We start from the raw sequence: 14777 nt of genomic DNA on the forward strand, positions 1-14777 counted from the left end.
CTGCCACATCTCCCCTTTCCTCTCCAAACCATGCTCTGCTGTTGTCAAGAACTCCTCCTCCCCCCTTCCTAGCTGTCTCCCCGGATTTTTCTTTCCTGTTGTAATAGAGGACCTTTCATTCCCTATCAGTTTCTCCCAAGTGCTTCCCCACCCCATCATCAAAACAAAGGCAACTTCAGGAGGATCTGCCCTCTTTAGGCATGGGGAGATTGTAAATACTTTAAATTGCAGTTTTTCCTTGCTTATAGTAAGCTGTCTTCATCCATCCATGCATTTATTAATTTCTCCAACATTCAACAGATATTTCCTGAGTGCCTTCTAGGTGGGCCAAATGCTCTAGCTGCTGGGATGAGTAAGCAGTGGTACTTTTAGTTGGGAAACTTACTCTGCTTTTGTAATTACATTCCCACGCTTGGGAGGGTGGGGAGTGTAAATTTGAGCACCTCTCATTATTAGTCCCAGGGACTCATAAACAGACACCATTTACTGTGCCGGTGCTGTTCTGTCCGATTGTTAACAGGAGAATAATTATATCCATTTTTTAAATCCCATCCCACATCCCACCCCACAGCTACTCACAATATGCATTTAACAACAAGGTTTAGATGCCCACTGGACTGTGAGCTCCTGGAAGGTGGTAATTTGGTCTAATTAATATTTGTATTTCCACTGACTTGCATAGGACCAGGCACAAATACAAGCTGGAATTTTTTTTTTTTTTGGATGAATTAATGGTGGGAATTCCCTGGCAGCCTAGTGGTTAGTACTGAGCGCTTTCACTGCCAGGGCCCAGGTTTGATCCGTGGTTGGGGAACTGGGATCCTGCAAGCCAAGTCCCTTGGCCAAAAAAAATAATAATTTTTTTTCAAGAAAACAGTGAAATGCTCAGCTACAAAGTGCTGCAGACCCTAGGTGGAAAGGATTGCACAAAAGGGAAAGAGATGCTGGTGCGTGGGAGTAGAAGACTTCATGAGGCAGTGGGATTTGGGTCTAAGAAAACAATTAGGCACATTAGAATGCTTAAACATACTTTGATAGTAGGCATGAATATGTCTACACTCTTTGTACACTTGGCAATAAGTATCAATGTCAAATGTGACAGACATTTTCAGTCCAAGGAAATAATTGGTTATGTGGACAAAGATGGTATAAAGGAGGAAAAAACATTTTCCTCTAATCTCTTAGGTTTATTGACTGAGGCCCTACAAATTAAACTGACACATGACAGATTAACAACAGAAAAAGGTTTATTTCATATGGATAGGAGAGGCCTCACAGAAATGACATGAAAACCCCAAAGAAGCCATTAGGCCTGAGAGCTTATGTACTATTTTTAACAAAGAGTGATATTTTTTGGAGATGTGATGAGACAAAAGGGGTTTGAGCTTCTCAGGGCAGTAAATTACGTGAAGGTAAATATGTGAGGGAAACTAATGGAAGATAAGGATTGCTGAAGTGATATTTGTCTGTGAATATTCACCTCAGCGATAGCTCCCCACCTCCTAGTATGGGGAGGGTGCCTTTCTCATGAAACTGAGCCCCCCAACAGTGGGTTCCCTTTACCAAGTTTATGATTAATCTCTCTATCCAAAACTTTATTCCCTTTCTTGTCCCTTCTGACCTCTATCCCTCTTTTGTCCCCTTTGACCATAATCTTTTGCTAACTGAACGCTAATCAACCAGAGTCAGATGACTAAACTGTTGTAGATAACATAGTTGATGTAGATATGTAGATAACATAGTTGATGTACAAAAATTGCTGTTGTAAATATCATCATTAACATACAAACTCAGGTTGTTTCTCCAGGGCAAGATGAGCTAATAGGCCCCTGAGCCATGAACCACCGGGCCAGAGAATTGTAACCCAGAGATATCTTGTCTCCCAAAATATGCTTACAAAATGTCATAGAAATGTCCCAAGACGATAATTAATCCCAGATGATAATTAATCCCAGCTTCTTTGTTCTTTCCCTTTAAAAACACCCCCAACTCAGAGACCAAGATGGACTGGATCTGAGACTTGTTTCCCACTCCCTTGCTTGGCGCCCTGCAATAACCCCTTACTTTGCTGTAAACATCCTCTGTCAGAGTTTGGCTTTCTGTGCCATGGACACAGGAGCCATTGCTCCATAACACTCACAGGAAATTTGTCCTGCTTTTAGGTAAAAAGGAGGAGGGCACAGAGCCCTTCCTGCATCTGCTGTTTCTCATATTCTTTCAACTCAAAATAATTCTTATGCCAAAGTGGCATATTTGGGGGTGGCATACTCTGATCCCCTTCAATGGACATGAAGAGATATTCAGCCCAGAGATTTTATGAGTATAAAGCAATCTGAACATCCATTGATAAGAGAATTTATACAAATAAGTTATAGTACTTCTAAACAGACATTAAAAATAATATAAATTCTAATATTATTAAGGCTATGTACATGCTACTTTTTGTAGCATGACTATTTTATGACTAAAAAGACTGTTGAAAAGGCCATTTAGGTAGAATTTAAGCCTTCCTCATTATTCAGGCAAGCCAAAGGAAAGAAGGCTATGGATTGGGGTACATTACTTGTACCCTATTAGGGGATGGTTTACTGAATTGATTAATTCAGGGTAAACTTTAATTTAAAGGTTCCCTTTTAGAAAAAAGGAGGAGGTCATGTCTGGGTGATGTTGGGTAGTCAATGACCAGGAAAAGGTGGTGTGAATGAAAAATATTGCCTGTCATATTAGTAAACAAAGGATGTTGCAGCCATCAAGCCATCACATTACAGGTGCCCCAGCCGTGAGCCCTGAGGGAACTCAGGATAGAAAAATAATGCCCACCATCAAATGATCAGACACTGCAGCCCCCCCACCCCCCACCCCATGGTGCACCTTGAGGAAATTCAGGATGAGAAGACACAGGATACTGGCCCCAGGTAGCTGAGGTGCATATCAAAGGAATGATTTCAGTGACCCCAGACCCTTGCATCTTCCCATACATAGAAAAATGCTAAATTCCTTAACTTGAGATATCTGGGTTTCTTTAATTAACAGCACTCTTTTAATGTTCCAACTACCTGGTCTTTGTTGCAAAAACTCTAACATCCTGGCTCCGCCCCTGCCTTTTCAGAGCAGTCTCTCAGATTTATCTGAGATGCTGTGTCCTGGGCTTAAGTCCTCAGTTTTGTCCACCGAATAAAACATAACACTCAATTTCAACTTTTAGGTTGTGCATTTTTTGTTAGTCAACGGTGGCAATAATGGCACCCACCCCCACTAACAGTGATGAATCTCAGGAATTCATCGTGGATAAAGTACTAGGTCCCTGTAAGTCTGAAATATCCCCCTACCCCTCACACAAGCTCAAGGGGGTCACCAGGATTAGTGAAGGGTGCAAATTTAGGAGAATGGTGCTAAATCTTGGGCTTTCTGACCTGGAACTTTGCCATAAATAAATCCTGCTCATTAAGGAAGATGATCACAGATGATGTGCTGCCATTTGAGGTTTCAGATGCCTGTGGAGGTTTGAGGTGTTAGTCCATGTCATCAGCACAGCAGAGCCAGCAGTCATACCCCGAAAGCACCCACTTCTCTATCGAAATTTGTCCTGTTGTCCTCCAACCTCAAACCATGGTGGTGGCTAATAGTGTGAACTAAGAATGCCACTACCATATCAGTAAACAGGATGTTGCAGCCATCAAACCACCACATTACAGCGACCCCCGATAGTGCAACCTGAGGAGACTCAGGATGAGAAGACATAGGATACTGGCCCCAGATAGCTGAGGTGCATATCAAAGGAATGATTTCAATGAGCCAGACTTTGCATCTTCCCATACATAGAAAAGCACTAAATTCCTTAACTTGAGATGTCTGTTTTTCTTTAATTAACAGCAATCTTTTGATGTTCCCACTACCTGGTCTTTGTTGCAAAAACTATAAATCCTGGCTCCTCCCTTACCTCTTAGGAACGGTCCTTGAGAGCTGTCTGAGAGCCTGTCTCCCACGTTTAAGTTCTCAGTATGTCCACCAAATAAAACAACTCTCGACTTCTAGGTTGTGCATTTTTTTTCAGTTGACAGGTATATAACAACATTGAAGAGGTCAGGAACATTTTGCTGTGCGTATTGACAAACTCAGGAGAGTGTTGTGCACTAATCAATACCGTGAAGCAGGAGCACGAAGCAGAAAGCAGCTTCCACAAGAAATTCTTTGCATTGTTGCAAAAATCTTGGCTCCCTGTGCACTGATGCCGAATAAAAATATAGAGACAGAGATTTGGAAGATAAGAAATAGAGAGGGGACTTTCCTGGTGGCGCAGTGGTTCAGAATCCATCGATGCAGGGAAAACGGGTTCAAGCCCTTTTCTGGGAAGTTCCCACGTGCCACAGTGCAACTAAGCCCGTGTGCCACAACTACTAAGCCTGTGCTCTAGAGCCCGCGAGCCACAACTACTGAGCCCACGTGCCACAACTACTGAAGCCCGCACACCTAGAGCCCGTGCTCCGCAACAAGAGAAGCCACCACAATGAGAAGCCCGTGCTCCGCAATGAAGAGTAGCCCCCGCTCGATGCAACTAGGGAAAGCCCGTGCGCAGCAACGAACACCCAATGCAGCCAAAAATAAATAAATAAATTTATTAATTAAAAAATCAATCAATAAATTTATTTAAAAAGATAAATAGGCTTTTTTATTTTCTTTGCCAGGCAAAAGAAAGACACAGTAGGCTAGTGCCTCAAGAACTGTGCCTCCCTTCCCTAGGGAATTACAGGGATTCTTATACGGGAAGTTCTCAGTCCGAAGTGAGTGAGAAGGATCAAAATGGTGAAGGTCTTGCATTCTTCTTGCATTATTTCAAAACAGTCACCGCTGGCGTCAGGCAACCCGGTAATTTGGTCCATTAGTCTCTGGGTTATCAACCTTCGACCTCCTTTCTGAAATGCAAACAGCTACAAGGGGTGATTTGCTACAAGGGAGTGCAGGATGTAATTCACACAATGTTAAAGAGTGATAGGTTAGCTTTGTGAAGTACAAATCTAGTTACAGACACTACAAGATTAGTAACAGTTAAAATAAAACTAGGAGTGATTAACTCTTTCAGGCCAGGTTATGTTTCTTTTCTAGCCTGTTCACTGTTCCCTTCATTTTCTTTGTTCTTAGGAGAGGGAAACTTCATTTCTATTTTTGCTGCAACAGCATCCATCTTGGGTTTCTGTGGCGGGGCAGATTTTTCTTCCATCAGTTCACGTGTCTTCTGGCTAGGGTCTCCCTCCTTTACTGCATTTTAATTATGACTGGACAGAGACAAATGATAGTAAGAATTCAGGACCAGCAGGGGATGTAATATTGATATAAAACCAAAAATAAAAATAGTGAATATTGGGGCTTCCCTGGTGGCACCGTTGTTGAGAGTCCGCCTGCAGATGCAGGGGACGCGGCTTCGTGCCCCGGTCCGGGAGGATCCCACATGCCGCGGAGCGGCTGGGCCCGTGAGCCATGGCCGCTGAGCCTGTGCGTCTGGAGCCTGCGCTCCGCAACGGGAGAGGCCACAACAGTGAGAGGCCCGCGTACCGCACAAAAAAAAAAAAATAGTGAATATGAATGTGTTCAGACTTTTCTTCAGTAAGGTGAACTCAGTTTGGTTACTTTAATCTGAAAAGTATTGTGAGTTGTTATAGTGCCTTCATAACAGAACCTGTAAAAAGTTCTGCCACCTTAAAATCCACTGTGAAAATTACAAAGTGATTTTTAAAAAATGTTTTTTAAATTTATTTATGGCATGCGGGAACCTTAATTCCCCATCCAGGGATCGAACCCATGCACCCTGCAGTGGATGTGTGGCGTCTTAACCGCTGGACCACCAGGCAAGTCCCTGATTTTTTTTTTTTTTTTTTAATGAAAAACCTGAGATAAGTCAGGATGTCAGTCATCAACTCCAAACTGGAGACAGTGGCCTTCCCGGGGCGGGGTGCTCCTGGTCTCCGTGGCCTCCCTCCCCTTGTCCTTGACATCCTGGACCTGGGGACTCAGTGCTCTCTTCCTTACCATTCAGCCCTTGATGGCTCACAGAGGCATGGAAGAATTCCCTTGGGGGGCTGCCAGAGTCATCTCTGAAGTGAGCTTTTAGGAGCCCCCTCTCTCACCTCCCACTCCCCCACCCCACCTTTGTCTCTGTAAGCCTGGACGCTTTTCCAGGACAGGCCCAAGGTGGGGTGCTCAGGGGACCCAGAGCTCTAGTGAAGGAAGATGTCGGTGGAGGGTTGCTCAGCGGGAGGGAGAAGGTCAGGCAGTCTGGAGGCGGGGTGGAGTGAAGCTGTCCTAAGTAAAGGCTTTAAAACACCCTAGAGCTATTTTTCTTGGGAGGAGGGGTGGAGGAGAATACAAACAAGCACCAGGAAGCCGCTCAGCTGTGACTGATGAGGGTTACGAAAGCAAGGGAGGTCAGAGTGGCAGAAAGGGTTTTTAAACCTTTTGAAACAGTTTTATAGTATTAGAGGCAGTGGCTTTAGGCAGTTCTTCCTGGCTGTGGGCAGTCCAGGCTTATCAGGGAAGATTCCATCCCGTCCTACCAGAACAAGAAGGCATTGTTTACCAACAATGGACTTTGTTAAATGTGAAGATTGTCTACCCTTTGCCCTGGAAACAGAGCTGGCGCTTTCCAGTTTAGAAGCAGAGTGTGAATCCAGACTCAAATCGCTTCCTAACTGCATGACCTTGGGAAAGTTACTTAACCTCTCAGTCTTCATCATTAAAATGGGGTTAAGAACATTAAATAAATGATGTGTTTAAAGCACACATAAAGGGACTTCCCTGGCGGTCCAGTGGATAAGACTCCACGCTTCCACTGAAGGGGACCCGGGTTTGATCTCTGGTCGGGGAGCTGAGATTCCCACAAGCTGTGTGGTATGGCCAAAAATAAAAATAATAATAAAAATAAAATAAAGTACACGTAGAAAGGCTCACAGTTGTGGCTGGGCCAGCTTCACAGGTGTGTGAACTGCGCAGTCACACAGAGAACCAAGGTCAGAAAGGTCCTGCACTTGGCTGAATATTCTGCTGTTGCTGTCTTGCAATTCTTAACAATTTGTTGAGGAGGAATTTGTAAATTCTTAAGAATTTGTTTTATTTTGTACTGGGTCTGCAAATTATGTAGTTGGTCCTGCTACCAGGGAAAGATGCTGTCCTTTCAACCAGGCCTCCTGGTCCTGGAGTTTCAGGACCTCTCTGAGAAATTCCAGACACTAGGAGAGCCGTGCTACACCCTGGGAGAGGCAGAGGTGGCACTGTAGTTCCCAGGCAGGACTGAGGCTGTAATGAGAAAGTTTGAGGCCCCTTCTATGACAGGCATGTCCTGGTCGCTTGGCCCAGAAGAGCTCTTTATCAAGGGGCGTCGAAACCCTAGGCTTGGCTGGCTAACTCAGTATCTTAAGGACACACTTTGAGTCCTACACAGGCTGATTCCTTGGGGAAAGTGAGCACAGTATGTAATTCAGGAGTGGTACAGGCTGCATGAATTAGATGAAATCAGCCACGGGTTCCTTGCAAAAAAAAATAATTTTTTTAATTAAAAAAATCAAATGTTCTAATCTTTTAAAATTCTTTTGGGACTTCCCTGGTGGCGCAGTGGTTAAGAATGCACCTGCCAATGCAGTGGACACAGGTGAGAGCCCTTGTCTGGGAAAATCCCATAGGCCTCAGAGCAACTAAGCCCGTGTGCCACAACTACTGAGCCTGCGTTCTAGAGCCCCTGAGCCACAACTGCTGAGCCCGCATGCCACAACTACTGAAGCCCGCGCACCCAGAGCCCATGCTCCACAACAAGAGAAGCCACCACAATGAGAAGCCCACGCACCACAATGAAGAGTAGTCCCCGCACTCGCCACAACTAGAGAAAGTCCATGCACAGCAATGAAGACCTAACACAGCCAAAAATAAGTTAATTAATAAATTAATATTTTTAATTTTTTTTTTTTTTTGCTGTACGCGGGCCTCTCACTGTCGCGGCCTCTCCTGTCGCGGAGCACAGGCTCTGGATGCACAGGCCCAGAGGCCACGGCTCACGGGCCCAGCTGCTCCGCGGCACGTGGGATCCTCCCGGACCAGGGCACGAACCCACGTCCCCTGCACCGGCAGGCGGACTCTCAACCACTGCACCACCAGGGAAGCCCTAATTTTTTTAATTTTTAAAAAAATTTTTTTTTAATTTTAATCCTTTTATGCATATATTAATTCCATCATCAGAAGGAAAAAAAACAGAAACCAAAAAAGCCAAGAAACTAACAAAAAAAATAGAAATATGTTTCAATAAATAAAACCTTGCTGAGGATGCCTATAACTCCATAGAAGAGGTTTTTGTAATTTCCGTTTGATGTAAAATGTTACCTCTGCTCATGGCCACCGTTTATTTCCTCTTGGTGGTAAGTGAAATGAAGCATTCATTTAGCAAGTCAAGCAATTTGTCAGGTAAGGAGTGATTACATGTGAACTGGCAATTGAAACATGCTATACAAAATTACCAAGGGTTGGTATTGTGTTCCAACATTCTGTTTTCCCACTTCGGCAATTAAGCTCACACACACACAGCCTTCCCAAAGAAAAGAGTCATCTGACTCTGGTTACTGTGAGGGCTTGTGTAAAAAGTTGAGGGGGTAGCAGAAAACCACCCCAAAATGTGCTACTTTCACATGTGGATTGTTCTGAGTTGAAGGCAATTAAGACCCAGCAGACTCAAGAAAAGCTTTTTACCTCTCCCTTAACTGCCTAAGAGAATTTAGATAGGGAACCTGTACCAGAAAGAGAGAGATAATTTTTTATATCAGAAAGACTTACCTGTGTGGCATGACAAGCTTTGTTTACCAGACATTTGCTCTTCTCATCTTCCTGTGAATTGTCTTCCTCCCCTTTGAAGCCCCAGACCACTTCCCCCTTCTTAGCTCAGGATGGTATATAAGCCTTAATTACCTGACTGCCTTTGAGTCTGTCTTTGTGGGGCTGCTGTACATACTTAGGTAATTGAATGTGATACTTACTTACTCTGTCTTATGTCAATGTAATTATTAGACCAGCCGATGAACCTAGAAGGGAGGAAGGGAAAATTTTTCCTCCCAAACAAATTTATTCAACCTCCAAGGAAGCCCCACTGGGCATTCTAACTCAGAAATTTATCTCAAAGAATTGGAATTCGTAAGGAGTCCTCAGTTTTGGAAAGAAGATATATTGTTTAGGTCACTTTAAACTGCAGCATGAAATGTAGAAATTTAACAAATGGGCCAATCTCTATTCTATTATGGTAATCAGTTCACATTTTTGTATAAGTGTATCAGATCATTCTGTTGTACACCTTAAACTTGACACAATGTTATGTCAATTATCTCAATAAAGCTGGAAATAAAAAGAAAACAAAAACCCTATCCAACTAGCTTAAACAAAAGGAAAAATTGTTATTTTACATAACAAGTGATATCAAGGTAGAATGGCTGTATGGTTAGCTGTATAGATCACAAGGACCCTGTGTTAGTGTCCTAGGGCTGTCATAACAAAGTCACACAAACTGGGTGGCTTAAAACAATGGAATTGGGCTTCCCTGGTGGCGCAGTGGTTGAGAGTCTGCCCGCCGATGCAGGGGACACGGGTTCGTGCCCTGGTCTGGGAAGATCCCACATGCCGCGGAGCAGCTGGGCCAGTGAGCCATGGCTGCTGAGCCTGCGCGTCCGGAGCCCGTGCTCCGCAACGGGAGAGGCCACAACAGTGAGAGGCCCGCATACTGCAAAAAAAAAAAAAAAAAAAAAAAAAAGGAATTTTATTGTCTCACAGTTCTGGAGGCTAGTAGTCCAAAATCAAGTTGTCAGCAGGGCCATGCTCCCTCTGAAACCTGTAGGACAGGCTCCAATCTTTGCTTCCATTGTTACATGGCCATCTTCTTTGTGTCTTTCATCCTACAAGGACACCAGTCATACTGGATTTAGGAACCACACTACTCCAGTATGACCTTAACTGATTATATATGCAACAAGCCTATTTTCAAATATGGTCACATTCTGGGGTACTGGGGGTAAGGACTTCAATATATCTTTTAGGGGGGACACAATTCAACTCATAACATTCCCTGTCCATCTTTCTGCTCTGCTATTCTCAACCTGCTGCTACCTTTAGACTGCTCTCTTCATGGTCCAGCCTGGCTATAGCACTCCCAGGCATCACATCTAGCACAACAGTGTCTTTCAGATGAAGAGGAAGCATCTTTTCCTTTTACCTCTTTTAGAAGCAAAGAAATCTTTCCAAGACCCCTCCCCCAGCAGACTTGCTCTCATGTCTCATTAGCAAAAAGTTCATCATATGTGCATGCCTGATACCATCACTAGGAAGAGGAACAAGACCACTCATTGTGATTGACTTGGACCAGCAGTTCTCAGATTTGAACCTGTATCAGCATCACCTGGAGAGCTTGTTATAACACATTGCTGGGCCCTATCCCCGGAGCTTCTGGGTCAGTAGGTCTAGTGTGAGGTCTGAGAATCTGAATTTTTAAAAAATTTTATTGAATTATAGTTGATTTACAATGTTAATTTCTGTTGTACAGCAAAGTGATTCAGATGTGTGTGTGTGTGTGTGTGTGTGTGTGTGTGTGTATAAACTTCTTTTTAATATTCTTTTCCATTATGGTTTATCACAGGATATTGAATATTGAGAATTTGAATTTTTGATGATTGGAACTCTTCAGGTGAGACTGCTGCTGCTGGTCCTGGGACCACACTTTGAGAACCAGTGGTTTAGATTAATCAGGTTTTATCTCAGAGGTCTGGGCTTAACTCTTGGGAAAAGCATTGCCACTCAGAGAAGGGAGGATATCTTGGACAAAATCAAGATTCATCAGAAAGGAACAAGAGGAGAAAACTGTTGGTTAGGCAACCAGTAGTGTCTGCCATACAGTGGCCAAAGGACAGGCAGAAAGAGAGTAGGAATGTGTCCAGACAGGTGGGAAGAAAGTCAGAATGGAATGATGTCAAGGGAAGCATGGAGAAAAGATTCAGGGAGAGAATGATCAAGACTGTTAATGACACAGATAGGGTCAGGAAGGAAAGCACTGAAAAGTGACCACTGGATTGGACAACCAGAAGATCTTTACTGATCTTAGCAAGAGCAATTTTATTTTGTAGACAGCACACGAGAACAATTATACAAAATACGAAGTTATTTATATATCATTATCTGCCACTGATGCCAAGTGCTAGAGCTAATTCCTAGCATTGGGATTGGTTTTCCTGGAATCCAGGTAACTAGGTGACTGATAAGAGGAGGCAATGGGGTTTTGATTTATTGCTGAACAGTAAAGTTTACTGAGACAGAACCCAGTGTTCTGAGCTCAAGTTCAAACACAGCCACATCCTGAGACCTAAGTTACAGACAGACAAGAGGTCATGATTATGGGACAAATGTTTGCATATCCTCATCTATTTGCTGGTCCACACATGTCTCCACATACGTTCAGATATGTCTACTTACCCAATCAATTCCCACCTCCTCCTCTCTATCTCGGCACATTTACTATCTAGCTTTGTAAGCAACTGTCTGCAGGAAGCAACTCTGTGCAGGAAGCAACTCTTTGCAGGAGGCTTTTTGTCTTGTCACTTTAGCAAAACTATATTTTAACTAACCTTTACACCAGGTGCCCCCCATGCTTAACTAGCCTCCAGCCCAAACATACCTTTTAAGTCTTTTGATCACACAATGCCTTGCCTAATCTATTGACTCTTTTCTTAGGTTAAAGAAGTAGAAATGGGGCTTCCCTGGTGGCGCAGTGGTTGAGAATCTGCCTGCCCCTGCAGGGGACATGGGTTCGAGACCTGGTCCGGGGAGATCCCACGTGCCGTGGAGCAACTAGGCCCGTGAGCCACAACTACTGAGCCTACGCGTCTGGAGCCTGTGCTCCCAACAAGAGAGGCTGCGATAGTGAGAGGCCCGCGCACCGTGATGAAGATGGCCTCTGCTTGCCGCAACTAGAGAAAGCCCTTGCACAGAAAAGACCTAACACAGACATAAATAAATAAATAAATAAATAAAATTAAAAAAAAAAAAGTAGTAGAAATGAAGAATAATGAACAGATGACTAGATCTTTTCCCCAGCCTTCCCTTCAGTAATCCTGCAAGCAAACTACATGAACAAGATAGCATCTAAAAGGGGACTTCACTGGCAGTCCAGTGGTTAAGACTCCACGCTTCCACTGCAGGGAGCACGGGTTTGATCCCTGGTCCGGGATTTAAGATTTCTAGTCATGAAACTAAGATCCCGCATCCACATGGCACGGCCAAAAAAAAAAAAAGATAGCATCTAAAGGAAGATCATGGGGAGTCTGCACACAGCGGAAAGTGACAAAGAATCTGACCCCCTACCTTAATGATGGACTGAGATTATTTCCCGTTTTTCTCTTTAAAAACTTTCATGGCCTAGGGACTTCCCTGGTGGCACAGTGGTTAAGAATCTGCCTGCCAATGCAGGGGACATGGGTTCAAGCCCTGGTCCGGGAAGATCCCACATGCTGCGGAGCAACTAAGCCCATGCACCACAACTACTGAGCCTGTGCTCTAGGGCCTGCGAGCCACAACTACTGAAGCCCGTGCGCCTAGAGGCCATGCTCCACAACAACAGATGCCACCGCAATGAGAAGCCTGCGCACCGCACTGAAGAGTAGCCCCTGATGGCTGCCCACGTGCAGCAACAAAGACACAATGCAGCCAAAAATAAATAAATTAAATAAATAAATTTTTAAAAAAAGGAAAGGAAATATAAAAAATTAAGGCTGATGCTCTTTAAGGCAATATGATTCACTTCTGACTGCAGTTGTCCCCTCTGTCCACCCCCCACTGGAGCCAGCCTTTCTGGGTCACTATTTATTTATTTATTTGGCTGCGTCGGGTCTTAGTTGTGGCACGCAGGATCTTCGTTGCAGCATGTAGGATCTTTCGTTGTGGCATGCGTGCTTCTCTCTAGTTGTGGCATGCAGAATCCACAGCGTGCAGGCTCAGTAGCCTTGCAGCATGTGGGATCTTAGTTCACTGACCAGGGATCAAACCCGCATCCCCTGCGTTGGAAGGTGGATTCTTAACTGCTGGACCAACAGGGAAGTCCTTCTGGGTCACTTTTTAAAGGACTTTTTTTTTTTTTTTCGGTACGCGGGCCTCTCACTGTTTTGGCCTCTCCCGTTGTGGAGCACAGGCTCCGGACGCACAGGCTCAGCAGCCATGGCTCACGGGCCCAGCCGCTCCGCGGCATGTGGGATCCTCCCGGACCGGGGCATGAACCCGCGTCCCCTGCATCGGCAAGCAGACTCTCAACCACTGCGCCACCAGGGAAGCCCCCTGGGTCACTTTTTAAAGTCCAGCCTGTAAGGCACTGTTGGATTGGAAGCCAGGAGAGCCCCACTGTAACAGGCAGGGAGCCAGGCTAGGAATGTGAAACAGTGAGAATGTGAAAAAGGCTGAGCCATTTCAGGGTGCTCTTAAAATATGAAAAAATGACTTTTTCCATTCCAAAAATAATTCAGGAAGTCAAGTCTTGGGAGGAAGCTTCAGTCTAACACTGAAATCTGGGAAAGGTACAGGAAGTACACAACTTGAAAGATATATTGCAAAGATTTCTTTTGCCTTACAACATTCAGCAGACTATGGCTGTTTCTGTGATTATTTTTATAGATTAAGAGGGCCCCAAAAATAGTATCTCACTGGGTACATTCATCTTCCCAACCATTCTAAGACATGGCACCAGATCTGTCTTTGTTGCTGTCGAACCATTCAAAGCAGACTCTACATTAGCCTTTCTAGCCTGTGAAATAAAAAAAGCAGGAATTGCAGGGAAGTTTGTGCTCTGGGGGGCACAGAGGACTTTTCTTCCACTGCTTTGCAATTTGGAAAGTTGCCATGCATTCGGGTTCTACTCAAACAAGCTTTTTCCAGACCCCAGAACAAATTGTAGCCAGAAGCTCTGCTCTTTGTCAGGAGGCAATTGCAGCCCAGACTTAGCCAGGATCTTGCCCTCTACTCTCAGAGAACAAGTTCACTTTGTGTGCAGGGATCCTGGTTCTTCTTTTACCTGGGGATGGGACATAGCCCCTGGTTCTTTCCAGAAAGCCCCCAACCGTCCTGAGGTTTCTGTTTTGTTTTGTTTTGGTTTTTAATAAATTTATTTTATTTATTTATTTTTGGCTGCATTTGGTCTTCGTTGCTGCGCGTGGGCTTTCTCTAGCTGCGGCGAATGGGGAGCTACTCTTCGTTGTGGTGTGCAGGCTTCTCATTGCAGTCGCTTCTCTTGTTGCGGAGCACAGGCTCTAGGCACATGGGCTTCAGTAGTTGTGTGTGGGCTTAGTTGCTCCGAGGCATGGGGGATCTTCCCGGACCAGGGCTCGAACTCATGTCCCCTGCATTGGCAGGAGGATTCTTAACCACTGCGCCACCAGGGTAGCCCAAGGTTTCTGTTTTGCTTTCATCATTGTCCAGGTTATATCTGATCTCTGGATATCACTTCTTCCTAGTATCAGTGATTGAAATGTTTCAGTCTTTCCTCTTCCCCTTTCCTTCTCTTTAGCCACTGTAGTTTAGTGAAGCAAAATAAATAGGCCTCTGTCTCCATTGTTGGAGACCCAGGCAATTAAACGTTTGAGGGGCTGCACACAAGTTAGAGATCTATGAACCCTCGTAGGAAGTTAAAGCCAAGGCGCATGGTACCTATTTTGTGATCAGATATTGTTTTCCTTTGTTAGAGATCAACTTTCCTTCCTTTTAAGGCAAAGAATTCCTTATGGGAA

Source organism: Lagenorhynchus albirostris, chromosome 10, assembly GCF_949774975.1.
Source record: "Lagenorhynchus albirostris chromosome 10, mLagAlb1.1, whole genome shotgun sequence".
NCBI lineage: Eukaryota > Metazoa > Chordata > Mammalia > Artiodactyla > Delphinidae > Lagenorhynchus > Lagenorhynchus albirostris.